The sequence below is a fragment of the Ranitomeya variabilis genome, chromosome 8 (assembly GCF_051348905.1).
Source record: "Ranitomeya variabilis isolate aRanVar5 chromosome 8, aRanVar5.hap1, whole genome shotgun sequence".
Lineage (NCBI taxonomy): Eukaryota > Metazoa > Chordata > Amphibia > Anura > Dendrobatidae > Ranitomeya > Ranitomeya variabilis.
The window spans coordinates 121,476,464-121,504,281 of record NC_135239.1 but is presented as its reverse complement, the minus strand read 5'-3'; positions in this window follow the sequence as shown (position 1 = coordinate 121,504,281).

Sequence of the window (27,818 nt, the reverse complement as noted above, 5' to 3'; positions counted from 1 at the left end):
TTACAAAGATATTGACTATGTTAAGTTTTATTATATTTTGTCAGATATTTATGTTTCACTACTTCCATGCTCTTCACCTTCTTTTTTACTTCTCCCACACTTTCTCCTTCATCATCCTCAGCAGCAGCATCTTTTTCATCAACTTCTTCACCTTATTCATCTTCTTCTTCACCTTCTTCCTATTATTCTTTTTTTTTACATTCTTCATATTCTTCTTATTCAACTATTATTATTCTTCATATTCTACTTCTTCATCTTCTTCATATTCTTCTTCTTCATCATATTCTTATTTGTGACAGGCATTCCTGTAGTTGTTATCTATAAAAGTTTGAAGATTACACCTTCCATTGTGCCTGTCACAAAAGATTTACAACAGGATTTGTCTGCGTTCAGTTTTGCCTGCAGCAGCAGGTTTTTTCCAGGGGCACCACGAGGAGGAACGGACTCACCCCCATACACTGCTTAGTCTTCTTCTGCTGATAATTTAGATAATATCTTTTGCTCTGATTTATAGTCTTATGCTTAATGTTATTCTGCTTTTTGTTCTGCAGCTTCTTGTTCTTCTGCTTCTTGGTCTTCTGTCTCTTGTTCTTCTGGATCTTGGTGGTTGTCTTCTTGTTCTTTGTCCTTTTGGTCATCTTCTTTGGGGTGGTCTTCAGGGTCGTCGTCTTTAGGGTCGTCGTCAGGGAGATCCAGAGTGATTACCAAAAACAATTTCAAAAAGCTTGAACTTGGAAATGTAGCAGAAGGTACAAGAAGGCTGAGGTACTGGAACCCAGATGGGTAGCCGAAGGTACAAGAGCCAATGGAACTACTGAGGACCAGCTGATGGTACTGGAACCCAGTTACTAAGCAGGAGGTACCCATGCCAGAAAGCACTACCAAGGACCACCAGATGTTGGTGGTACTCGGATACCGAGAAGGAGGCACCTAAGCCAAAGGCTCTGCCTGGAACCAGCTGACGGTACTGGAACCAGGATGGGTAGCAGAAGGTGCAAGAGCCAAAGACACTGCCGAGAACCAGCTGACGGTACTGGAACCCGGATGGGTAGCCGAAGGTACAAGAGCCAATGGAACTACCGAGGACCAGCTGATGGTACTGGAACCCGGTTACTAAGCAGGAGGTACCTGTGCCAGAAAGCACTACCAAGGACCACCAGATGTTGGTGGAACTCGGATACTGAACTGTTGTGAATTAGACTTTTTGGCTCCCTCTTGTGGTTACTAGTGATATGACTCTGGGTTTGTCTTTCCTCAGTTTGGCACCCACCTGGGTCGTTAGTCCAGGGGTGTTGCTATATAAGCTTCCTGGATCCTTAGTCCAGTGCCTGGCATCGTTGTAATCAGATCCTTTCTGTTTGCTCCTGTCTGCTGGTCCTGGTTCGTGCAAAATTAAGCTAAGTCCTGCTTCTTTGTTTTTTGGTTATTTGCTTGCTCTCATTTTTGTCCAGCTTGTACTAAATGTGATTCCTGACCTTGCTGGAAGCTCTAGGGGGCTGGTGTTCTCCCCCCGGGCCGTTAGATGGTTCGGGGGTTCTTGAATATCCAGCGTGGATATTTTGATAGGGTTTTTGCTGACCATATAAGTCATCTTACTATATTCTGCTATTAGCTAGTGGGCCTCTCTTTGCTAAATACCTAGCTCATTCTTACGTTTGTCTTTTCCTCTTACCTCACCGTTATTATTTGTTGGGGGCTTGTATCCAACTTTTGGGGTCTTTTCTCTGGAGGCAAGAAAGGTCTTTCTTTTCCCTTCTAGGGTTAGTTAGTTCTCCGGCTGGCGCGAGACATCTAGAACCAACGTAGGCACGTTCCCCGGCTGCTGCTATTTGTGGTGCTAGGATTAGATATATGGTCAGCTCAGTTACCACTGCCCTATGAGCTGGTTTTTTGTGTTTGCAGACTTAGTAATTATTTCTGAGACCCTCTGACATTGGGGTCATAACAGTATGCCAGGCCAACATTGAATGTTTAATGTAATGCAGAAGTGGGATAATAAGAAAGGAAATTCTGAGTTTTTTTTTTTCCTCTCTTCCTCCCCTTTACCTCTGAGTGGCTTGTGCTTGCTGCAGACTTGAATGTCCAGACCTTGATTACAAGTGTAGACCAGCTTGCTGCTCGTGTGCAGGGCATACAAGATTTTGTTACCAGTAGTCCAATGTCTGAACCTAAAATACCTATTCCTGAACTGTTTTCTGGAGACCGATTTAAGTTTAGGAATTTCAGGAATAATTGTAAATTGTTTCTATCACTGAGACCCCGTTCATCTGGAGATTCAGCTCAGCAAGTTAAAATTGTTATCTCTTTTTTACGGGGCGACCCTCAGGATTGGGCTTTCTCGCTAGCGCCAGGAGATCCGGCATTGGCAAATATTGATGCGTTTTTTCTGGCGCTCGGATTGCTTTACGAGGAACCCAATCTTGAAGTTCAGGCAGAAAAAGCCTTGCTGGCTATTTCTCAGGGCCAGGATGAAGCTGAAGTGTATTGCCAAAAATTTCGGAAATGGTCCGTGCTTACTCAGTGGAATGAGTGTGCTCTGGCCGCAAATTTCAGAAATGGCCTTTCTGAAGCCATTAAGAATGTGATGGTGGGTTTCCCCATTCCTACAAGTCTGAACGATTCCATGGCGCTGGCTATTCAGATTGACCGGCGTGTGCGGGAGCGCAAAACCGCTAATCCTCTGGTGGTGTTGTCTGAACAAACACCTGATTTAATGCAATGTGATAAAATTCAGACTAGAAATGAGCGGAAAAATCATAGACGTCAGAATGGGTTGTGTTTTTACTGTGGTGATTCTACACATGTTATATCAGCATGCTCTAAACGCCTAACAAGGGTTGTTAGTCCTGTCGCCATTGGTAATTTGCAACCTAAATTTATTTTGTCTGTGACTTTGATTTGCTCATTGTCTTCTTACCCTGTTATGGCGTTTGTGGATTCAGGCGCTGCCCTGAGTCTTATGGATCTGTCATTTGCCAAGCGTTGTGGTTTTGTTCTTGAACCGTTGGTAAATCCTATTCCTCTTAGAGGTATTGATGCTACGCCATTGGCGGAAAATAAACCGCAGTTTTGGACGCAGGTAACCATGTGCATGACTCCTGAACATCGGGAGGTGATTCGTTTTCTTGTTCTGCATAAAATGCATGATTTGGTCGTTTTGGGTCTGCCATGGTTACAGACCCACAATCCAGTCTTGGATTGGAAGGCAATGTCTGTATCAAGTTGGGGCTGTCAGGGAATTCATGCTGATTCTCCGCCGGTGTCTATTGCTTCCTCTACTCCTTCGGAAGTTCCTGAGTATTTGTCTGATTATCAGGATGTATTCAGCGAGTCCAGGTCCAGTGCTCTGCCTCCTCATAGGGACTGTGACTGCGCCATAGATTTGATTCCAGGTAGTAAATTTCCTAAGGGAAGACTATTTAATCTGTCTGTACCTGAGCATGCCGCAATGCGTTCGTATATCAAGGAGTCTCTGGAGAAGGGGCATATCCGTCCATCCTCTTCCCCTCTTGGTGCGGGATTCTTTTTTGTGGCCAAGAAGGACGGATCTTTGAGACCTTGTATTGACTATCGGCTTCTGAATAAAATCACTGTTAAATTTCAGTATCCTTTGCCTCTGTTGTCGGACTTGTTTGCCCGGATTAAAGGTGCCAAGTGGTTCACCAAGATAGATCTTCGTGGTGCGTACAACCTTGTGCGCATTAAGCAAGGAGATGAATGGAAGACTGCATTTAATACGCCCGAAGGTCATTTTGAGTACTTGGTGATGCCTTTTGGGCTCTCTAATGCTCCCTCAGTGTTTCAGTCCTTTATGCATGATATTTTCCGGAAGTATCTGGATAAATTTATGATTGTTTATCTGGATGATATTCTGGTTTTCTCTGAAGATTGGGACTCACATGTGGAGCAGGTCAGGATGGTGTTTCAGGTTTTGCGTGAGAATGCTTTGTTTGTTAAGGGCTCAAAGTGTCTCTTTGGAGTACAGAAGGTTCCCTTTTTGGGGTTTATTTTTTCCCCTTCTGCTGTGGAGATGGACCCAGTCAAGGTCCGAGCTATTCATGATTGGACTCAACCCACGTCAGTTAAGAGTCTTCAGAAGTTCTTGGGTTTTGCTAACTTCTACCGTCGTTTTATCGCTAATTTTTCTAGCGTTGTTAAACCTTTGACGGATATGACCAAGAAAGGTTCTGATGTTGCTAACTGGGCTCCTGCAGCCGTGGAGGCGTTCCAAGAGTTGAAGCGCCGGTTTACTTCGGCGCCTGTTTTGTGCCAGCCTGATGTCTCACTTCCCTTTCAGGTCGAAGTGGACGCTTCTGAGATTGGAGCAGGGGCCGTTTTGTCGCAGAGAGGCCTTGGTTGCTCGGTAATGAGACCATGTGCTTTCTTCTCTAGGAAGTTTTCGCCTGCTGAGCGGAATTATAATGTTGGCAATCAGGAGTTGCTGGCCATGAAGTGGGCATTTGAGGAGTGGCGTCATTGGCTCGAGGGTGCTACGCATCGTGTGGTGGTCTTGACTGATCACAAAAATTTGATGTATCTCGAGTCTGCTAAACGCCTGAATCCTAGACAGGCCCGCTGGTCATTGTTTTTCTCCCGTTTTGCCTTTGTGGTCTCGTATTTACCAGGTTCAAAGAATGTGAAGGCTGATGCTCTTTCAAGGAGCTTTGTGCCTGACTCTCCTGGAGTCGCAGAACCAGTTGGTATTCTTAAAGAGGGAGTTATCTTGTCAGCCATTTCTCTTGATTTGCGACGTGTGTTGCAGAGATTTCAGGCTGGTAGACCTGACTCTTGTCCACCTGACAGACTGTTTGTTCCTGATAAGTGGACTAGCAGAGTCATTTCCGAGGTTCATTCCTCGGTATTGGCAGGGCATCCGGGAATTTTTGGCACCAGAGATCTGGTGGCTAGGTCCTTTTGGTGGCCTTCCTTGTCACGGGATGTGCGGTCATTTGTGCAGTCCTGTGGGACTTGTGCTCGAGCTAAGCCTTGCTGTTCTCGTGCCAGCGGGTTGCTCTTGCCCTTGCCTGTCCCGAAGAGGCCTTGGACACACATTTCCATGGATTTCATTTCAGATCTCCCGGTGTCTCAGGGCATGTCTGTCATCTTGGTGGTATGTGATCGCTTTTCTAAAATGGTCCATTTGGTGCCTTTGCCTAAGCTGCCTTCCTCTTCCGATCTGGTTCCTGTGTTCTTTCAGAATGTGGTTCGTTTACACGGCATTCCTGAGAATATTGTGTCTGACAGAGGATCCCAGTTTGTTTCCAGGTTCTGGCAATCCTTTTGTGCTAGGATGGGCATTGATTTGTCGTTTTCATCTGCCTTTCATCCTCAGACTAATGGACAGACGGAGCGAACTAATCAGACTCTGGAGGCTTATTTGAGGTGTTTTGTTTCGGCAGATCAGGATGATTGGGTGACCTTCTTGCCGTTGGCTGAGTTTGCCCTTAATAATCGGGCTAGTTCCGCTACTTTGGTTTCGCCATTTTTCTGCAACTCTGGTTTCCACCCTCGTTTTTCCTCGGGACATGTGGAGCCTTCTGACTGTCCTGGGGTAGATTCTGTGGTGGATAGGTTGCAGCAGATCTGGAATCATGTGGTGGACAACTTAAAGTTGTCACAGGAGAAGGCTCAGCGCTTTGCCAACCGCCGCCGCGGTGTGGGTCCCCGACTTCGTGTTGGGGATTTGGTATGGCTGTCTTCTCGATTTGTTCCTATGAAGGTCTCCTCTCCTAAATTTAAGCCTCGCTTCATCGGTCCTTACAAGATATTGGAAATCCTTAATCCTGTGTCCTTTCGCTTGGATCTTCCGGTGTCGTTTGCCATTCAGAACGTGTTCCATAGGTCTTTGTTGCGGCGGTACGTTGTACCTGTGGTTCCTTCTGTTGAGCCTCCTGCTCCGGTGTTGGTTGAGGGCGAGTTGGAGTACGTGGTGGAGAAGATCTTGGATTCTCGTCTCTCCAGACGGAGGCTTCAGTATCTGGTCAAGTGGAAGGGCTATGGTCAGGAGGATAATTCCTGGGTGGTTGCCTCTGATGTGCATGCGGCCGATTTAGTTTGTGCCTTTCACGCTGCTCATCCTGATCGCCCTGGTGGTCTTGGTGAGGGTTCGGTGACCCCTCCTTAAGGGGGGGGTACTGTTGTGAATTAGACTTTTTGGCTCCCTCTTGTGGTTACTAGTGATATGACTCTGGGTTTGTCTTTCCTCAGTTTGGCACCCACCTGGGTCGTTAGTCCAGGGGTGTTGCTATATAAGCTTCCTGGATCCTTAGTCCAGTGCCTGGCATCGTTGTAATCAGATCCTTTCTGTTTGCTCCTGTCTGCTGGTCCTGGTTCGTGCAAAATTAAGCTAAGTCCTGCTTCTTTGTTTTTTGGTTATTTGCTTGCTCTCATTTTTGTCCAGCTTGTACTAAATGTGATTCCTGACCTTGCTGGAAGCTCTAGGGGGCTGGTGTTCTCCCCCCGGGCCGTTAGACGGTTCGGGGGTTCTTGAATATCCAGCGTGGATATTTTGATAGGGTTTTTGCTGACCATATAAGTCATCTTACTATATTCTGCTATTAGCTAGTGGGCCTCTCTTTGCTAAATACCTAGCTCATTCTTACGTTTGTCTTTTCCTCTTACCTCACCGTTATTATTTGTTGGGGGCTTGTATCCAACTTTTGGGGTCTTTTCTCTGGAGGCAAGAAAGGTCTTTCTTTTCCCTTCTAGGGTTAGTTAGTTCTCCGGCTGGCGCGAGACGTCTAGAACCAACGTAGGCACGTTCCCCGGCTGCTGCTATTTGTGGTGCTAGGATTAGATATATGGTCAGCTCAGTTACCACTGCCCTATGAGCTGGTTTTTTGTGTTTGCAGACTTAGTAATTATTTCTGAGACCCTCTGCCATTGGGGTCATAACACTGAACCTGTCAAAAACTGAACTCCTCGTGTTCTCTCCCTCTACTAACCTACCTTTGCCTGACATTGCCATCTCCGTGTGCGGTTCCACCATTACTCCAAAGAAACATGCCTGCTGCCTTGGGGTCATCCTTGATTCCGAGCTTTCATTCACCCCCCACATCCGATCACTGGCTCTCTCTTCTTATCTGCATCTCAAAAACATTTCTAGAATTCGCCCTATTCTTACTTTCAACTCTGCAAAAATTCTTACTGTTTCACTTATTCATTCTCGTCTGGACTATTGTAACTCTCTACTAATCGGCCTCCCTCTTACCAAATCTCTCCCTGCTCCAATCTGTCCTGAATGCTGCAGCCAGGATCATATTCCTCACCAACCGTTACACCGATGCCTCTACCTTGTGCCAGTCATTACACTGGCTACCCATCCACTCCAGAATCCAGTACAAAACTACTACCCTCATCCACAAAGCACTCCATGGCTCAGCACCACCCTACATCTTCTCTCTGGTCTCAGTCTACCACCCTACCCGTGCCCTCCGATCCGCTAATGACCTCAGATTAGCATCCTCAATAATCAGAACCTCCCACTCCCGTCTCCAAGATTTTACACGTGCTGCTCCGATTCTTTGGAATGCACTACCTAGGTTAATACTGTTCTGCCTTCCTCCACGTAGGATGCTGTGTGGATTCCAACATACGGCTAAACCTTCATCCACATCCCAGTAAACAGACTGTATTGAAGCTCAAGTCTTATTTATTAGGGTGATGATAACATAAACTATAACGTTGAACAACAATGGTGGATAGTATTCATAGTAGATGATCGAATAGTGAATGATGTTGATGTACAAAGTGAATGTTCAGTGAATAATCATAGTGGATGACTGGTGAAAAACTGTAAAAAATAACAGCATATCAGTATATGCACATACAGGGTGCAATCACATAAATAACTGGGACATTACAGCAAGAATTATACAGAGTGCATTACACAGTAATTCTAACAGCACTGCTCTATTCTATACAAAGATGCATCTAACTACATGCAGAGTAAACATTACCTAACTGCAAGCTGCAGAGCACAATCTGCCTAACTATATCAGACTATAGGAGCTGCATAAGGCTGAAATACTAACACAAACATAAGATGCATTTAACCCTTTATAAACGTACCGAGATCCGTTAGGACAGGGGTAGGAAAGTAAGTGAGACAGAAGCACGTGTGTTTCTCTTCAACCTGAGGAGAAATGGCTACTGAAGCTTGTCTTCCACAAGAAGAATGAGGGCGGAACCTACCCAGAAGACATTGCTCTTTGAGGGAAAAGTTGGTAAACAACATGAAAAGTAGGCAACTGATGACCTCCAGTGGCCACAACTTGAATAACATAATAATTAACTTTCTGCATATTAAGATGGGCAGAACACTCCCCGCTTGGCGTCAACAGATGCCACAATTAGGTTCTTTTGGGGAAAATAATAATACAAGCTCGGTAACGGGCCTGAGGAACAGTTTGTTCTCCCCAAGCTTGCACGCTCTGACCTCTACTTTCCGCACCTTCCCATCTTTGCTGGGAAGGGTCTTGATGACTAGGCCGAGTGGCCACTCGTTCCGATGCGACTGACTGTCTTTGACGAGTACAACATCGCCAGATTGAATATTTGGGCGGTCTTTCTGCCACTTTGTCCTGGTTTGCAGAGTGGAGAGATACTGTTTCCTCCATCTATCCCAGAAGACGTTGGACACGCTTTGTACTTGCCTCCATTGACGTCTGTAGAGGTCTTTGTCATTGAATTCCCTGAGTGGAGCTTTCAGGACACAGGTTTTCTGTGTGAGTAACATTGCAGGAGTAAGGATGGATGGATCTCCAGAATCACTAGAAAGTGCTGTCAGTGGCCTGGCATTCATGATGGCCGAGACCTCTGCCAAGAACGTGGATAAACTCTCTTGTGTAAGTCTGGTGTTAGCTTGCAAGGAGATAGAGTCTAGTATTTTGCGTGCTATCCCTATCATCCTTTCCCACGCACCTCCATGTGCGAAGAGTGTGGTAGATTTAAAGTCCAGGTACATCCTTGCTCGCCTAGATACCTTTCCACATTAGCGATGTCCAGATTGGAAAGGATTTGGAGTTCTCTTGCCGCTCCGACGAAATTCGTACCTCGGTCAGAACGAATATGCTTCACAGGGCCTCTGATTGCGAAGAAGCGTCGAAGTGCGTTTATAAAACTTGATGTGTCCATCGATTCGATTACCTCGATATGAACGGCTCTGATGGACAGACACGTGAATAGAACTGCCCAACACTTTGCTTCTGTAAGTATTTTCCTAGTCCGTCGTGTAGCCACAGACCAAGGACCGAATACATCTAGTCCAACGTTGGTGAAGGGGGGTTCAGTACTGAGTCTGTCGGGTGGAAGATTGGCCATCTTCGGATTTTGGAATGTGCCCCGGAGTTTGCGACACGTAACACAGTCATAGATGAGTTTGCTCACTCTTCTCTTTGCTCCAACTATCCATAGTCCAGCCGCCCGTAGGTTTCCTTCAGTAAACAAACGGCCTTGGTGTCTCACTAAGACATGATGATGTTGAATCAGCAGGGTTGTTACGTCCAGGAATTATTATCGGGTGCTTCTCTGAAACTTCTACCTCAGCTTCTTGAAGACGGCCACCAACTCTCAGCAGCCCATCCTGATCGACAATTGGATCGAGCTTCCTCAGGTGACTTCAGGGATGGGTTGTCCCTTGTTAAGGTTGTCTATTTCTCTGCCATAGGTTTCTCTTTGTACGACACGAAGTATTATAACCTTGGCTCTTTCCAGGTCGGGAGCAGTAAACGCAGGCCGGCAGTGATGCCAACCTTTACAAGGTCTCTGGCTATCAGGTAGTGTTGACCTGTAGGACTGGGTTACATGAAATAGACAAGCTATAGCTCGAACAAGTGACTTCCAGGTGGAGAACCTACTGAACCGGTGAGATTCGAGGTGACAGCTTGAAGTCTCTGTATGTAGAGCAGACACTTGAGGTCGGATCTCTTCATCTGTGTCTGGACCCACTAGTTCGAAAGTATCAGGCCTGCTGATGTGGGGCATCGAACGGTACAAAGAGGGAGGACCTGTGAACCATGTAGTGTCCTTCAGATAACTGGGTGCAACGGATCTAGTCATGTGGTCCGCAAGATTGTGGTGAGTAGGTACGTAGTGCCACTGATTAGGGCCGGTGGATCTTCTTATCCGAAGTATCCGGTTGCTGACGTAGACGTAGAAGCATTGTGTCTCGTTACAGATGTACCCCAGTACCACCTTGCTATCGGTGTAGAACTCTGCATCCTTGATCTTCAGATTCATCGCATCCGAGATCAGTTCGGCCAATTCAACTGCTAGGACAGCAGCACAGAGTTCCAGTCTAGGTATCGTGTGTTCACGAGGTGGCGCCAATTTCGTCCGGCTCATAACGAACCCGATATGGCATTGTCCGCTCACGTCTATGGTTTTGAGGTACGCTGCTGCTGCAATCGCTTTGACTGATGCATCACAGAAAATACAAAGTCTTTGCGTTTTGACCTCTGTGAATGGCACAGGAGCATATGGTCGTTTCACACGAAAGTTGGTCAGGGCTTCAAGAGACTTCTTCCACTCTGCCCACAGGTCAGCCTTTTCTGCTGGAAGTGGATCATCCCAATCAGTAGTGTCTTGGGTGAAGTCCCTGAGCATCAGCTTTCCTTGGATGGTTACTGGAGCTACGAACCCCAAGGGGTCGTATAACCTATTCACGAAGGAAAGAACTCCTCTGCGCGTGAAGGGTTTCTCATCCTTGCTGATCTGAAAGGTGAAGGTATCTGTCTTCAGGTCCCACAGCAATCCAAGGCTCCGCTGCATGGGAAGGGGGTCGATGCTGAGGTTTAAATCCTTTAGATCGCGGGAATAGTCTTCAGAGGGAAAGGCTTCCATCAACTCTCGGCTGTTGGAGGAAATCTTGTGTAACCTTAGGTTAGACTGAGCCTTGACTATTTGTTCATCCATGATGTCCAAGAACATCCTGTCTTCTATAGACATCGCTACCTTGTTGTCTTCCTTCGTCCTGTGGAAGACTGTACATCCTATGTGGTCTTGTTCACCTTCACAGGCGTGGTATTCATTGATAGGGACTGAGAAAGGGCAAGGTAGGGGAGTGCTGCTCGGTAGTTCCTTTACCAGCAGACTATTGTGACACGGCTGGAAGAGAGATGGACGTCCATTTTCTAGTGTGCTGGTAAGCATACTGTTGACTGAGACCGGCTTGTGTGCTCCTCCTGGACAGACATCTCCTACAATGACCCATCCAAGGTCTTGCCTCTGAGCGTATGGAGCATTCCGGGAGCCGTTGATATATTCTCTAGTCTTGTGGACTCGTAGTATATCTTTTCCCAGAAGTAAAGCTATTGGGGCTTCTGGTTCCAACTCAGGTATCAGGTGGGCTATACGCTTCAGGTGGGGGTGATACGTTGCCACCTCTGGTGAAAGTATCTCAGACCTGTTGTCAGGAATCTGGTTGCACTCCAGGATGGTCGGTAGTGACAGGCAGATCTGGCCATCTATGGACTCCACTTTGTATCTGGTTGCTTTCCTCCCCGCCGTCTCGACAGTACCTGAACATGTCCTAAGGGAGTAGGGAGAACCGGGGCCTACAATGTTGAAGTTGTCAAAGAAGATGGACCTGGCTAAAGACCTATTACTTTGGTCATCCAGGATTGCATATATCTTGAGCGCTTTGTCTCTGTGGCCTGCTGGATAGACTCGGACAAGGCAGATTTTTGAACATGATCTTCCTCCTGTGAGTCCCTTACAGATCTCCGTACATTGAGAGATGACCGCAGGGGTGTCTTCGTCGGTGTTCTTCTGCTTCTCATCGTGCTCCTCTGCCTGTGTCAACACTCCTGGAGGTGGTCCAGGGTGCAAGGCTGTATTGTGATCCGTGCTGCTGCATTCTGCACATTTCACACTAGCTCCACAGTTCCTGGCGAAGTGAGAGGTTGTAGCGCAGCATTTGAAGCAGATGTTGTTTTCCTTGAGGAAACCTTTGCGATCCTCTAAAGTCTTCTCCCTGAAGGCTCTGCACTTTAGTAGAGGATGTGGTTTCCTGTGTAGAGGACACTGCTTACTGACATCCTGAGGTTTGCTCTCTTCCATAGGGGGCTTAGTTGTCTTGTGAGGAGGACCTGTGGAATAAATATTAGTTTTATGGACTGCCACAGGTGTCTTACTGGGTTTGACACCAGGGGTAGTGGAACATGACAGAGTGAAATCAAAACTAGGGTTATTTCTGATCCTGGCTTGCTGGGTGACAAACTCAACAAATACAGTAAAAGGAGGGAATGGTACATTATGAATTTGTTTATACCGTGATCCACCTTTCTTGAAGATTGTAAGGAAGTTTTTGTACTATTGGATTGACACCCCTAACAGTGTCTAAGAATGTCAATCCGGGCAAGTGACCTTCCTTCTGAGCGACCTGTAACTCTATCAATAAATCACTCAATTCTCTAAGCCTTTGATAACCTTTGGGCCCTATCTTAGGGAAATCATCAATTCTTTTGAATAAAGCATTCTCTATTACTTCTATGGACCCATAGCATTCATCAAGTCTTTCCCACACTTTACGTAGACCTATGTGTGGGTGTTCTATGTTAATGTCTCTTAGTCTTTTAGCATGCTCGACCGATTCAGTTCCAAGCCACTTTACCAGGAGATCTAACTCCTCACTACTAGAAAGGTCCAGTCCCTGAATGGCGTTCTGGAACGAAGCTCGCCATGACCTATAGTTTTCGGCTTTGTCAGTGAACTTTACAAGTCCTTTTGTTACCAGTTCTCGGCGGGCAAAGAACTTTGCCAAGTCTATAGTGGCTTGATCAGTGTTGGTATGAGCCGGTATGTTATAGTCATGTCTAGTGTGTGGTGCATCACCATACCTGTGAGACGCTCTTGGCTTCGGACAGTCTGCATAGTACCTTTCTGGTGAAGAAGATGTCTCTTTAAGGTGAGGTGGGAGCTGTACCTTCTTCTCAGTGGAACGGTAGCTGTGGTCGACATCTCTGTGCTGGACGTCTTCTTGTTTGTAGTAGCGAAGTTCGGGGTTGGATCGATGATAATCGGTGTAGGCCGATCGATGTAGTCTGTCGAGGGTGTTGTCCATGCTGGAGTGTCGATGGACGTACTCTGCAACGCGCTGAGCTGGATCTTGCTGCTCTAGATCTGTTCCAAGAATGTTGCTGCGTCTCTCATAATCAGGATCTTCATGGCTTCCAAGTACTCTGCCTTAGCTATTGCAGCTGCTGTCTCTTTGTCTGCCATAAGTCTTTCTAGAGACACGTGCAGGCGCGCACTTTCTGCCTCTTGCTCTGCCCGCAAACGTGCGGTTTCGGCTTGCAGGCATGCAGTTTGTTCTGCCTGCAGACGTGCATTTTCTGCTTCATGCTCTGCTTGTCTCAGCTTTAGATGCATTTCTTTCTCGGCGAAGGAGGACCTCGCTTTGGCTGCTTCAGCTTCAGCACGGGCGACAGCAGCCAGCTCTGCTAATGATGACCTGCTAGAGCTTGCTCGTGATCTCGTCTTGAGTGAGGATGTGCTGTTTTGAGACATTGTGCGCTTAGCTGCGTACTGCTGAGTGTTTTGGCGGGAAACTGAGTCTATGTGTGGTGGGTTTCCGCGTGGCGGGAACGATGTAGCTCTTCTTGGCGGGCTACAGTAAGTTCTGCGGCTGTATGGCTGCTGCTGTGATACCCGAATGCGGAGCAGTGTGGGTGTTAGCGGTTCCATACAGTCTGATCAACTACAGCCTGCGAACGGCTATCAGTTTCACTGAAGGCAGCTAATCTGTTCTTACTTTACAATCACCGCCTGCGACTGGCGGTCTCGTTTTTCAATGTTCTGCCTTCCTCCACGTAGGATGCTGTGTGGATTCCAACATACGGCTAAACCTTCATCCACATCCCAGTAAACAGACTGTATTGAAGCTCAAGTCTTATTTATTAGGGTGATGATAACATAAACTATAACGTTGAACAACAATGGTGGATAGTATTCATAGAAGATGATCGAATAGTGAATGATGTTGATGTACAAAGTGAATGTTCAGTGAATAATCATAGTGGATGACTGGTGAAAAACTGTAAAGAATAACAGCATATCAGTATATGCACATACAGGGTGCAATCACATAAATAACTGGGACATTACAGCAAGAATTATACAGAGTGCATTACACAGTAATTCTAACAGCACTGCCCTATTCTATACAAAGATGCATCTATCTACATGCAGAGTAAACATTACCTAACTGCAATCATAAGAAAGATACCAGTAACATAAGAATATCCTACTATTTAGACTCACTCATTTAGCCAATTATACACAGGAGAACCAAGAGTTTGCTAAACATATCATTTATTATATCAAAAGTAATTTTTACACAATAAAAAATGGATATTGTTGTATCTAATACATGCTAAGTGAATTACCCAGGTGAATATTTTGACCATAGGCCACCACAGGACTATCTATTATAACCAATATAACTAAGCAGGCTTTAGTAATTCACAATTGAAATGTACAGATGAATAGTGGCATCCCAGTATGCTGTTTTGTCATGAAAGGCTATTGTGTTATAGCTCAATGTCCATTCAATGGGCCACCCATCATACTGCTCTGCTTACATCAAATGCACAAGCCTATCTGTCAATGAATTATTGATGATAGTTACCCATTGGTGTAGTCCAGCTCCTGTGAAGCCCACGGTCACAAGGGGTGACCGTGGGCTTCACAGGAGCTGGACTACACCAATGGGTAACTATCATCATTAATTCATTGACAGATAGGCTTGTGCATTTGATGTAAGCAGAGCAGTATGATGGGTGGCCCATTGAATGGACATTGAGCTATAACACAATAGCCTTTCATGACAAAACAGCATACTGGGATGCCACTATTCATCTGTACATTTCAATTGTGAATTACTAAAGCCTGCTTAGTTATATTGGTTATAATAGATAGTCCTGTGGTGGCCTATGGTCAAAATATTCACCTGGGTAATTCACTTAGTATGTATTAGATACAACAATATCCATTTTTTATTGTGTAAAAATTACTTTTGATATAATAAATGATATGTTTAGCAAACTCTTGGTTCTCCTGTGTATAATTACCTAACTGCAAGCTGCAGAGCACAATCTGCCTAACTATATCAGACTATAGGAGCTGCATAAGGCTGAAATACTAACACAAACATAAGATGCATTTAACCCTTTATAAACGTACCGAGATCCGTTAGGACAGGGGTAGGAAAGTAAGTGAGACAGAAGCACGTGTGTCTCTCTTCAACCTGAGGAGAAATGGCTACTGAAGCTTGTCTTCCACAAGAAGAATGAGGGCGGAACCTACCCAGAAGACATTGCTCTTTGAGGGAAAAGTTGGTAAACAACATGAAAAGTAGGCAACTGATGACCTCCAGTGGCCACAACTTGAATAACATAATAATTAACTTTCTGCACATTAAGATGGGCAGAACAAATACGATTAATCCCCAATCCCCACAGTTTTAAGCGTGCCCTAAAAACTCATTTGTTCAGATTGGCCTACCACCTCAACGCATTAACCTAACTATCCCTGTGTGGCCTATTAAGGGAAAAAAAAATAATAACATAATCAGGTTCCTCGCATCATGTTCTCATACACTTTATGCAGTTAATAGCACTCTGTGTCTGTACTGCTACATACTTAGGCAGTTAACTAGTTCATGCAGCTTTACATGAAAACCTGAGCCTTACACTATGGCTGCTCCAAATAACTAAAGCAATTGTTACCATCCACCTCTCGTGTCTCCCCTTTTCCTCATAGTTTGTAAGCTTGCGAGCAGGACCCTCATTCCTTCTGGTATCTGTTTTGGACTGTGATTTCTGTTATGCTGTAATGTCTATTGTCTGTGCAAGTCCCCTCTATAATTTGTAAAGCGCTGTGAAATATGTATAAATAAAAATTATTATTATTATACCGAGAAGGAGGCACCTAAGCCAAAGGCTCTGTCTGGAACCAGCTGACGGTACTGGATCCCAGGGGGACCTATTCAAGATTGACTTCCAAAGAACCAGCTAATGGTGCTGGAACTCAGATAGGCAGCAGAAGGTCCACATTAAAAAAAAAGTTGCAAGGCCGTGAGCCGGCCGCAGTTACCGAAACCCACAGTCCTACATGGGGAGCTTGTCCAATTGGCACTACGGAACCAGCCTTGATTGCCAGATCCCGCAGCCCACATGGGAAGCACCTAAACTGCAAGCACCATAGAGTCGGCTAACCCGACCGCAACCCGACAGGACAACGTATTGGAGGCAAAGTGACGTTGACACTATCCGGAAACAGCTGGCGTGCTGGAACCAGGCTGGGCAGGAGGGAGTACCCGTGCCAAAGACACTTCTGAGCAGCAAATGGCGGTGTTGGAGCCCAGGGATTACAGGAGAAACAGTGTAGGCAGAGGCCTAGCAAGTTTAAAATCTGTAGTAGTGTGATAGTGGAGAGAGCAGGAGAAATTGCTGGATACACAGCAGGGGATCAGCTGACGTTATTGAACCCCAATAACACTGGAGCAGGTGTTGACTGGGCAGACGGCACTTCTGAGCAGCAACTGACGGTGTTGGAGCCCAGGGTCAATGCTAGAAGCAGAGTGTAGGCAGAGGCCTAATTGGAGCAAGTTTAATATCTGTAGTAGTGTGAGTGTGGACGGAGCAGGAGAAATTGCCGGACACACAGCAGGGGATCAGCTGACGTTACTGAACCCCAATAACACTGGAGCAGGTGTTGACTGGGCAGACGGCACTTCTGAGCAGCAACTGATGGTGTTGGAGCCCAGGGTCAATGCTAGAAGCAGAGTGTAGGCAGAGGCCTAATTGGAGCAAGTTTAATATCTGTAGTAGTGTGAGTGTGGACGGAGCAGGAGAAATTGCCAGATACACAGCAGGGGATCAGCTGACATTACTGAACCCTGGAGCAGGTGTTGACTGTGCCGACGGCACTTCTGAGCAGCAACTGGCAGTGTTGGAGCAAAGGGATTACAGGACAAACAGAGTGTAGGCAGAGGCCAAGTTGGAGCAAGTTTAAAATCAGTAGTAGTGTGAATGTGAACAGAGCAGGCGAAATCGCCGGACACACAGCAGGGGATCAGCTGACGTTACTGAACCCCAATAACACTGGAGCAGGTGTTGACTGTGCAGATGGCACTTCTGAGCAGCAACTGGCGGTGTTGGAGCCCAGGGTCAATGCTAGAAACAGTTTAGGCAGAGGCCTAATTGGAGCAAGTTTAATATCTGTAGTAGTGTGAGTGTGGACGGAGCAGGAGAAATTGCCGGATACACAGCAGGGGATCAGCTGACGTTACTGAACCCCAATAATACTGGAGCAGGTGTTGACTGTGCAGACAGCACTTCTGAGCAGCAACTGGCGGTGATGGAGCCCAGGGATTACAGGAGAAACAGAGTGTAGGCAGAGGCGTAATTGGAGCAAGTTTAATATCTTTAGTAGTGTGAGTGTGGACGGAGCAGGATAAATTGCCGGATACACAGCAGGGGATCAGCTGACGTTACTGAACCCAAATAACACTGGAGCAGGTGTTGACTGTGCAGACAGCACTTCTGAGCAGCAACTGGCGGTGATGGAGCCCAGGGATTACAGGAGAAACAGAGTGTAGACAGAGGCGTAATTGGAGCAAGTTTAATATCTTTAGTAGTGTGAGTGTGGACGGAGAGGGAGAAATTGCTGGATACACAGCGGCGGATCAGCTGACGTTACTGAACCCAAATAACACTGGAGCAGGTGTTGACTGTGCAGACAGCACTTCTGAGCAGCAACTGGCGGTGATGGAGCCCAGGGATTACAGGAGAAACAGAGTGTAGGCAGAGACGTAATTGGAGCAAGTTTAATGTCTTTTGTAGTGTGAGTGTGGACGGAGCAGGAGAAATTGCCGGATACACAGCAGGGGATCAGCTGACGTTACTGAACCCAAATAACACTGGAGCAGGTGTTGACTGTGCAGACGGCTCTTCTGAGAAGTAACTGGCGGTGTTGGAGCCCCGAGTAAATACTAGAAACAGAGTGTAGGCAGAGGCGTAATTGGAGCAAGTTTAAAATCTGTAGTAGTGTGAATGTAGACAGAGCAGGCGAAATTGCCAGACACACAGCAGGGGATAAGCTGACGTTACTGAACCCCAATAACACAGGAGCAAGTGTTGACTGTGCAGATGGCACTTCTGAGCAGCAACTGGCAGTGTTGGAGCCCAGGGTAAATACTAGAAACAGACTGTAGGCAGGGGCCTAATTGGAGCAAATTTAATATCTGTAGTAGTGTGAGTGTGGACGGAGCAGGAGAAATTGCTGGACACACAGCAGGGGATCAGCTGATGTTACTAAACCCCAATAACACTGGAGCAGGTTTTGACTGTGCAGACTGTTGTGAATTTATCTTTTTGGCTCCCTCTAGTGGTTACTAGTGATTTGACTCTGGGAATGTCTGCCATCCCTTGTATGCTCACCTGTCGTTAGGTCAGGGGTGTTGCTATATAAGCTCCCTGGACCTTCAGTTCAATGCCTGGCAACGTTGTTATCAGAGCTAATCTGTTGTGCTCTTGTCTACTGATCCTGGTTCCTGCTAAATTAAGCTAAGTCTGCTTTCTTGCTTTTTGCTATTTGTTTTTGTTTGCATTTTTGTCCAGCTTGTACATAATCTGTATCCTAACCTTGCTGGAAGCTCTAGGGAGGCTGGAGTTCTCCCCCCGGGCCGTTAGACGGTTCGGGGGTTCTTGAATCTCCAGTGTGGATTTTTGTTAGGGTTTTTGTTGACCATATAAGTTATCTTACTACATTCTGCTATTAGTAAGTGGGCCTCTCTTTGCTAAACCTAGTTCATCTCTGTGTTTGTCATTTCCTCTTACCTCACCGTTATTATTTGTGGGGGGCTTGTATCCTACTTTTGGGGTCTATTCTCTGGAGGCAAGAGAGGTCTTTGTTTTCCTCTTCTAGGGGTAGTTAGTCCTCCGGCTGGCGCGAGACATCTAGCGACCAACGTAGGCATGTTCCCCGGCTACTTCTAGTGTTGGCGTTAGGAGTAGATATATGGTCAACCCAGTTACCACTGCCCTATGAGCTGGATTTTTGTACTTCGCAGACTTACTTGTTCCTCTGAGACCCTCGCCATTGGGGTCATAACAGCAGACGGCACTTCTGAGCAGCAAGTGGCGGTGTTGGAGCCCCGGGTAAATACTAGAAACAGAGTGTAGGCAGAGGCGTAATTGGAGCACATTTAAAATCTGTAGTAGTGTGAATGTGGACAGAGCAGGCAAAATTTCCAGACACAAAGCAGGGGATCAGCTGACATTACTGAGACCCAATAACACAGAGGTAAGTGTTGACTGTGCAGACGGCACTTCTGAGCAGCAACTGACAGTGTTGGAGCCCAGGGTCAATGTTAGAAACAGAGTGTAGGCAGAGGCCTAATTGGAGCAAGTTTATTATCTGTAGTAGTGTGAGTGTGGACGGAGCAGGAGAAATTGCCAAATACACAGCTGGGGATCAGCTGACGTTACTGAACCCCAATAACACTGGAACAGGTGTTGACTGTGCAGAAGGAAATTCTGAGCAGCAACTGGCGGTGTTGGAGCCCAGGGTCAATTCTAGAAACAGAGTGTAGGCAGAGGCCTAATTGGAGCAAGTTTAATATCTGTAGTAGTGTGGACAGAGCAGGAGAAATTGCTGGGTACACAGCATGGGATCAGCTGACGTTACTGAACCCCAATAACACTGGAGCAGGTGTGGACTGTGCAGACGGCACTTCTGAGCAGCAACTGGCGGTGTTGGAGCCCAGGGTCAATGCTAGAAACATAGTGTAGGCAGAGGCCTAATTGGAGCAAGTTTAATATCTGTAGTAGTGTGAGTGTGGACGGAGCAGGCAAAATTGCCGGCACACAGCAGGGGATCAGCTGACGTTACTGAACCCCAATAACACAGGAGCAAGTGTTGACTGTGCAGACGGCACTTCTGAGCAGCAACTGACAGTGTTGGAGCCCAGGGTAAATACTAGAATCAGAGTGTAGGCAGAGGCCTAATTGGAGCAAGTTTAATATCTGTAGTAGTGTGAGTGTGGACGGAGCAGGAGAAATTGCCAAATACACAGCAGGGGATCAGCTGACGTTACTGAACCCCAATAACATGGCAGCAAGTGTTGACCGTGCAGACGGCACTTCTGAGCAGCAACTGGTGGTGTTGGAGCCCAGGGATTACAGTTCAGGTGGTAGAAACATGAACACAACAGGAGGCCTAGATACTGTTGCCAACCAATTATTTAATCTGGAAGAGGACTGGCAAATTCCTGCGAGATCCAGGCCTTGTTCATTTTCAGAAAAGTAAGCCGGTCAACGTTATCGGAGGATAGTCGCATGCCACGGTCTGTTAGTACACCACCTTCGGCACTAAAGACGCGTTCCGATAATACACTAGCAGCAGGGCAAGCCAGCACCTCCAATGCATACTGGCTAAGCTCTGGCCATGCATCCAGCTTACAGACCCAAAACTTGATGGGTGAAGAGCCATGTGGGAGAACACTGAGTGGTCAAGACATGTAGTCTGTCTCGATCTGACAGAAACGTTGCCTCCTGCTGACTGGAGCCGTCTGTGATGGTGTAGACATTTGTGGCGGGGACACAAAACTTTGCCACATTTGGGCCATACAGGTCTTGCCTTGTGCTAAGGCACTGCTTCTGCTCCCTCTTTGTGCAGAGCTTCCTCCACTGCCTCGAAGCACTGAGCTGCTTTGTAAAGCACTAGCAGCACTGCTCTCGGTTGGAATGGAGAACATGATGGAATGCACCAGTGTGTCTTGGTACTCCCGCATTTTACACTCCCGGTTCAACGGTGTTATGAGGCTTTGTAAGTTGTCCCGGTAGCGAGGATCTAGGTGGGTGTACACTCAATAATAAGCCGTGTTGAGAATGTGGGCGATGCGGAGGTCATTTCTCAGGCACTGCAGCATGAAATCAACCATGTGCAGCAGACTGCCAACTGGACAAGAAACGCTGTCCCCTGCTTGAGGCGTCATCTCTGCCTGCTCTGCATCACCCCACCCTTGCTCTACATACTGACTACTAGAGCATTGTGTACCTCCCTCCTCTGGACAGATGTCTTCCTCCTCCATTGACTCCTCCTCATCCTCCTCACAAAGTGTCCCCTGCCTTTGCCTGGAGCAGGTGTTGACTGTGCAGACAGCACTTCTGAGCAGCAACTGGCGGTGATGGAGCCCAGGGATTACAGGAGAAACAGAGTGTAGGCAGAGACGTAATTGGAGCAAGTTTAATGTCTTTTGTAGTGTGAGTGTGGACGGAGCAGGAGAAATTGCTGGATACACAGCAGGGGATCAGCTGACGTTACTGAACCCAAATAACACTGGAGCAGGTGTTGACTGTGCAGACGGCACTTCTGAGAAGCAACTGGCGGTGTTGGAGCCCAGGGTAAATACTAGAAACAGAGTGTAGGCAGGGGCCTAATTGGAGCAAATTTAATATCTGTAGTAGTGTGAATGTAGACAGAGCAGGCGAAATTGCCGGACACACAGCAGGGGATCAGCTGATGTTACTAAACCCCAATAACACTGGAGCAGGTGTGGACTGTGCAGATGGCACTTCTGAGCAGCAACTGGCGGTGTTGAAGCCCAGGGTCAATGCTAGAAACAGAGTGTAGGCAGAGGCCTAATTGGAGCAAGTTTAATATCTGTAGTAGTATGAAATCAACCATGTGCTGCAGACTGCCAACTGACCAAGAAACGCTGTCCCCTCCTTGAGGCGTCATCTCTGCCTGCTCTGCATCACCCCTCCCTCGCTCTACATACTGACTACTAGAGCATTGTGTACCTCCCTCCTCTGGACAGATGTCTTCCTCCTCCATTGACTCCTCCTCATCCTCCTCACAAAGTGCCCCTGCCTTTGTGAGGAACCACATTGCGCAGATGGCATTTGTGACTCCTCATCCTCCACCTCTTCCACAACCTTCTCCCTTAGTGCTTGCAGTGTTTTTTCAAGCAGGCAGATAAGGGAGATAGTCATGCTGACTAGTGCATCATCTGCATTCGCCATCCGCGTGGAATCATCGAACGCATGCAAAACGTGGCAGATGTCCTTCATAGAGGCCCACTCAGTGGTGGTGAAGTGTGAACGGTGCGCAGTGTGACTTGTTTGCGCGTGATGCAGCTGGTACTCCATTACTGCTGCCTGCTGCTCACACAACCGCTCCAACATATGTAAGGTTGAATTCCACCTGGTGGGTAGGTCACATATGATGCGATGTTCCAGAAGGTGGAATCGGCGCTGCAGAGCTGCAATGTTACATAGTTATTAAGGTTGAAGGAAGACTGTAAGTCCATCTAGTTCAACCCATAGCCTAACCTAACTTGCCCTAACATGTTGATCCAGGGGAAGGCAAAAAAAACCCATGTGGCAAAGAGTAACTCCACCATGGGGAAAAAAATTCCTTCCCGACTCCACATACGGCAATCAGACTAGTTCCCTGGATCAACGCCTTATCAAGGAATCTAGTGTATATACCCTGTAACATTATACTTTTCCAGAAAGGTATCCAGTCCCCTCTTAAATTTAATTAATGAATCACTCATTACAACATCATACGGCAGAGAGTTCCATAGTCTCACTGCTCTTACAGTAAAGAATCCGCGTCTGTTATTATGCTTAAACCTTCTTTCCTCCAGACGTAGAGGATGCCCCCTTGTCCCTGTCTCAGGTCTATGATTAAAAAGATCATCAGAAAGGTCTTTGTACTGTCCCCTCATATATTTATACATTAACATAAGATCTTGCCATGCTGGAACGCCGCAAGTGAGCACCCTCTAGGCGGACCTTGTGCAGCAGTGCATCAAGATCCGGATAGTCCCTCAAAAAACTCTGCAGGACCAAGTTGAGCACATGTGCCAGACATGGGATGTGAGTGAGGTTGCCTAGGCCCAGAGCTGCCACCAGATTTTGGCCATTGTCACACACTACCATGCCTGGCTGGAGATTCGCTGGCACAAACCACATGTCGCTGTGCTGTTTGATGGCATTCCAGAGCTCCTGCGCTGTGTGGTTTCGATTCCCCAAATAAATTAATTTCAATACGGCCTGTTGATGTTTGGCCATGGCTGTGCTCATATCGGTCGTAACAGGTAAGCGTTCACGGGTCCATGTGGAGGTAGACTGTGGCGGCTCCTGCAGCGCTGATTCAGAGGAACTGGAGTATGAGGAGGAGTCAATGTGTACAGACTGGATTCCTGCAATCCTTGGAGTTGGCAGAACACATACAGCGCCACTCTCAAGATCTGTACCCAGCTCCACAACATTTACCCAATGGGCAGTGAGGGAAAGGTATCGTCCCTGCCCATTGTTACTGGTCCACTCATCGGTGGTTAGGTGGACCTTGCTACTGACGGCGTTTAGTAGCGCATGTTTAATTTTTCCCTCCACATGCTTTTGCAGGGCAGGGAAGGCTTGCCTGCTGAAGTAAAAGCGGCTGAGCACGTTGTATTGTGGGACTGCCAATGCCATGAAGTTAAGAAAGGTGTCAGTCTCCACCAGCCTGAATGAGAGCATTTCAAGGGACAGTAGTTTTGCAATGCCAGCATTCAGAGCCTGTGCTCGAGGGTGGTTTGCCAAGTATGGGCGCCTTTTCTCCCATGCCTGTGCTACCGATGGCTGTAGACTGGCCTGGGAGTGTGAGGATGACAGGGAACATGGTGCTGTGGGTGGAATTATACTGTATCTCTGTACAACAGTGCCAGAGGTTCTTCCATGGCGATCCTGTGAGGAAACCGAACCAGCTGTGTGTGAGCTGGAGGAAGAGGCTACAGCATGAGCTGAAGAGGTGGTAGGTGGCGCTGTAGGTTGGCCTGGGTCTTCAGTGTGTCTTTGTAACTCCACCACGTGCTTGGTCCGCACATGTTTCCACATATTTGTGGTATTGAGGTTGCTGACACTTTTCCCTCTTTTGACTTTCTGATTACACAGCTTGCATTTGACAAAGCAAATGTCATCTGCAACTGTGTCAAAAAAGAACCAGGCACTGCTAGTCTTGGGAGCGCCAGTTTTGGGTTTTGGAAGAGGCATGCTCACAATGGGTGCCAAAGTGGAGGCTACAGGCAACCCAGTCTGCCCCCTCCCTCTCCCTCCTTTTTGGGCCGTTCGGGTAATCTCTTCCTCAGAGCTGCTCCCACCACCTTCCTGTACCTCACGCCATGATGGGTCAAGGACCTCATCATCTATACTACCCTCTTCAAACGACTGCTTCTCCTGGGTAGTCTCGGCAGCACAGTACGCACCAGAAAGTGGCACCTGAGTCTCATCATCAGATGCGTACTGAGGTGTGCTGACCATAGGCACTGGCCCAACCGCCTCTTCAGATTCAGAGAGACAAAGCAGTTGCGCATCACTGCATACTGCCTCTTCTTCAATTTCTCAAATGCTGCTTGGCTGGCCCCCTCTTTCCAAGCCAAGAGATTCAGAGAGCAGAAATAGAGATGGCTCCTGTCCAGGGCTCTCTGACTGCCTGGGCAATTTGGCAGGTGGTGAAGAGACAGATGGGTGCTCTTCAGTGCTCTGGACCTGAGAGGATGTGGCCCTAATTGAAGTCGATGCGTTAGCTGCCATCCATCCGACAATGGCTTCAATTTGTTCGTCCTGCAGCAGTGGGGTACGGCGAGCTCCTACAAAGCTGCGCATAAAGGACTATTCCCTGGTAAAACTGGGGGATGCTGAGTCACTGGTGCCAGCAGCAGGCACAGAATCCCCACGTCCTCTCCCTGCAGAAACTCCACGACCACGTGCCTTACTCCCTGCTTTTTTCATCTTGGTAGACTGATAAAGATAGGCAGAAAAGTACTAAGGGCTTAGTGTGCTTATTCCTGAACAGCTGCTAACAAGTATAAGAAACACTAATTTTATAAAGTGTGGACTAGATTTTAATATGAGCTAATGTGGCCTACACAACTATAAAGTGGAGTGTTTGGTGAACTTTATTTAGGCATTTTTTAACAAAAAGACACTGGATGTGCCCAAAGATGTCAAACTGATAGTATCACAAACTTTTTGTAGCTATTACAATGCAGGAAGGTAACCTACAATGCAATACATGAGGCTCCAAAAAATAGGCTAATACTAATCTGGCTGGGGCTGCAGGGCACAAGGCTGCAGAAAGGCTCCTCTATCTACTCCTATATAGTGTTTTCACACAATCTAGCTGGATAGGGATGGAACCACACTAATAGGAGAAATCGGGAAAAATGTGCAGCAGCACTAATGCAAAAAAGAACAATGTAACAGTATGAGGCAGTGACGCATGCTGAGCGGACTACAACCAGATGTGGCTGCAGAACAGACTACTGCGTGAGCTGCACTCACACACAGAGACCTTGCAGACAGCCGTGAACGGCGCTGCAAGGCAAAAAAAAGCTTCTCGCACAGCGGTTGCTAAAGTAGCCTGGGTAAAGCACAATGAAGCAAATCGCTATCTCAAATTGTCCATCAGTCAGAAGAGCAGCGTCCTGTCCCTAACTGAATTCACAGCAGAGTGAACCCAAAATGGCGGCGGCGGCTTTTATAGTGCATCATGACATCATTTCAGCAGCCAATCACAGCCATGCCATTAGTTACATGCCTAACATGCATAACAGAATGTGCCCACACTTCTGAATCAAATCAAACTGGGTCATTGCATTATGGGAACTTCCGATTCCGGTATTCGATATACCAAAAGTATCGGAACTCCGATACCGTGAATATCGGCCGATACCCGATATTGCAGTATCGGAATGCTCAACACTACTACTGATTCATGCCTGATTAATTTTGATAAAATGTTAGGCTTCTTTCACTTGTGGCAAATAAAATGGTCTGTTTCTCTCGGACATGACACTGGAGGCTGGACACAACAGTACACCAGCAGCAAGCTAGGCCTATTCTTGTCACTGATCCAATTTGTTGACCCAGAAGTCAGATTATCTGCCTGAGGACACAGTCTATGTGTGACTGAACCTGGCTGTTTCCTCAATGTGTCTGCGTTTGCTGAATTGCACTAGATTGTCACAATGGCAGATTTAACATGTTGCCCAGCATGTCAAATATACTGTAACTGTATGTTTCCACAGTCCAGATATGCAGCGCTTTGGACGCAGAAGATATCTTGAGGATCCCTGACAAATACAGAGCAGCACTGGCCTGGTGAAAAATGGTGTCCTTCCTCCATCCCATCTTGTGTGCTGGTGTTTTTTATACAGCATTTTACACAAGTGTTCATACTAGCAAAATTCATTAGGCTACACAAATAATAATAATCTTTATTTTTATATAGCGCTAACGTATTCCGCAGCACTTTACAGTTTTGCGCACCTTATCATCACTGTCCCCAATGGGGCTCACAATCTAAATTCTCTATCAGTATGTCTTTGGAATGTGGGAGAAGACCGGAGTACCCGGAGGAAACCCACACAAGCACAGGGAGAACATACAAACTCCTTGCAGATGTTGTCCTTGGTGTGATTTGAACCCAGGACTCCAGCGCTGCAGTGCTATCCACTGAGCCACCGTGCTGCCCCTCACTAGCTGCCAATGTCAGATGTTAAAGCAGTTTAACTCCTGCATTACATTACTTTTTTGCTTCTTGTACAAATGCTGAAACATATATACCAAGTCGAAATTAATGGGTAGTAACATTGCATTTTTTGTTTTTAGCCAGGAAGGCTGTACTTTGGGGCGGTGGTTGCAGGGTCACAGGAGGCAGGAGCAGTGTCGCCGCTGCAGCAAGTCAGCGGGGCAATGCTGTGGGCAGGGGCTGGCTGGCAATTTTCAGCCTGGGAGGCAATCACAAGGCAGTGGCCCTCGAGTTGCAGTGGCCCTCCTTTTCCCTGCTTATATCTGGCCACTGCATTAAAGTAGCAGGGATAACAGGCTTTAAAAACAGGCTGGTACACAGATATGGGAACTGAACGGAGCTTGCTGCATAGATATGGGAGCAGAATCGAGCTTACTCCAGAGATATGGGAACAGAACGGAGCTTACTACAGAGATATGTGAACAGAACAGAGCTTACTACAGAGATATGGGAGCAGAACAGAGCTTATTATAGAGATATGGGAGCAGAACCGAACTTACTAGATTCAGAGATATGGGAGCCGAACCGAGCTTACTGCAAAGATATGGGAGCAGAACCGAGCTTACTACAGAGATATGGGAGCAGAACCGAGCTAACAGCAAGGATATGGGAGCAGAACCAAGCTTACTGCAGAGATATGGGAGAAGAACGGGGCTTACTACAGAGATATGGCAGCAGAAACGAGCTTACTACAGAGATAAGGGAGCAGAACCGAGCTTAGTGCAGAGAAATGGGAGCAGAACCGAGCTTACTGCAGAGATATGGGAACAGAATCAACCTTACTACAGAGATATGGGAGCAGAACCAAACTTACTACAGAGATATGGGAGCAGAACCTAGCATACTACAGAGATAAGGGAGCAGAACCGAGCTTACTACAGAGATAAGGGAGCAGAACCGAGCTTAATAAGTCTACTACATGGAACCAAGTCTGCTACATAGAAACTGGAGCAGAACTGAGATTACGACATACATACAGTACCATAATCTAGATTACTACATTGATAGAGTACCAGAACCAAGCTTACTGCTTAGATATGGTGCCATAACGGAGCTTACTTACAAACATACACACAACAATACAGCTACACAGTGCCTAGTACTATCACCACTACACAGAGAATACATAATATTATAATATCACCATTACCTCTACATGAAACTACATTCTATACAAAGACCAATGATGCCACCATACACTCCCTGACAGAAGTTATGTCGCTTATCGA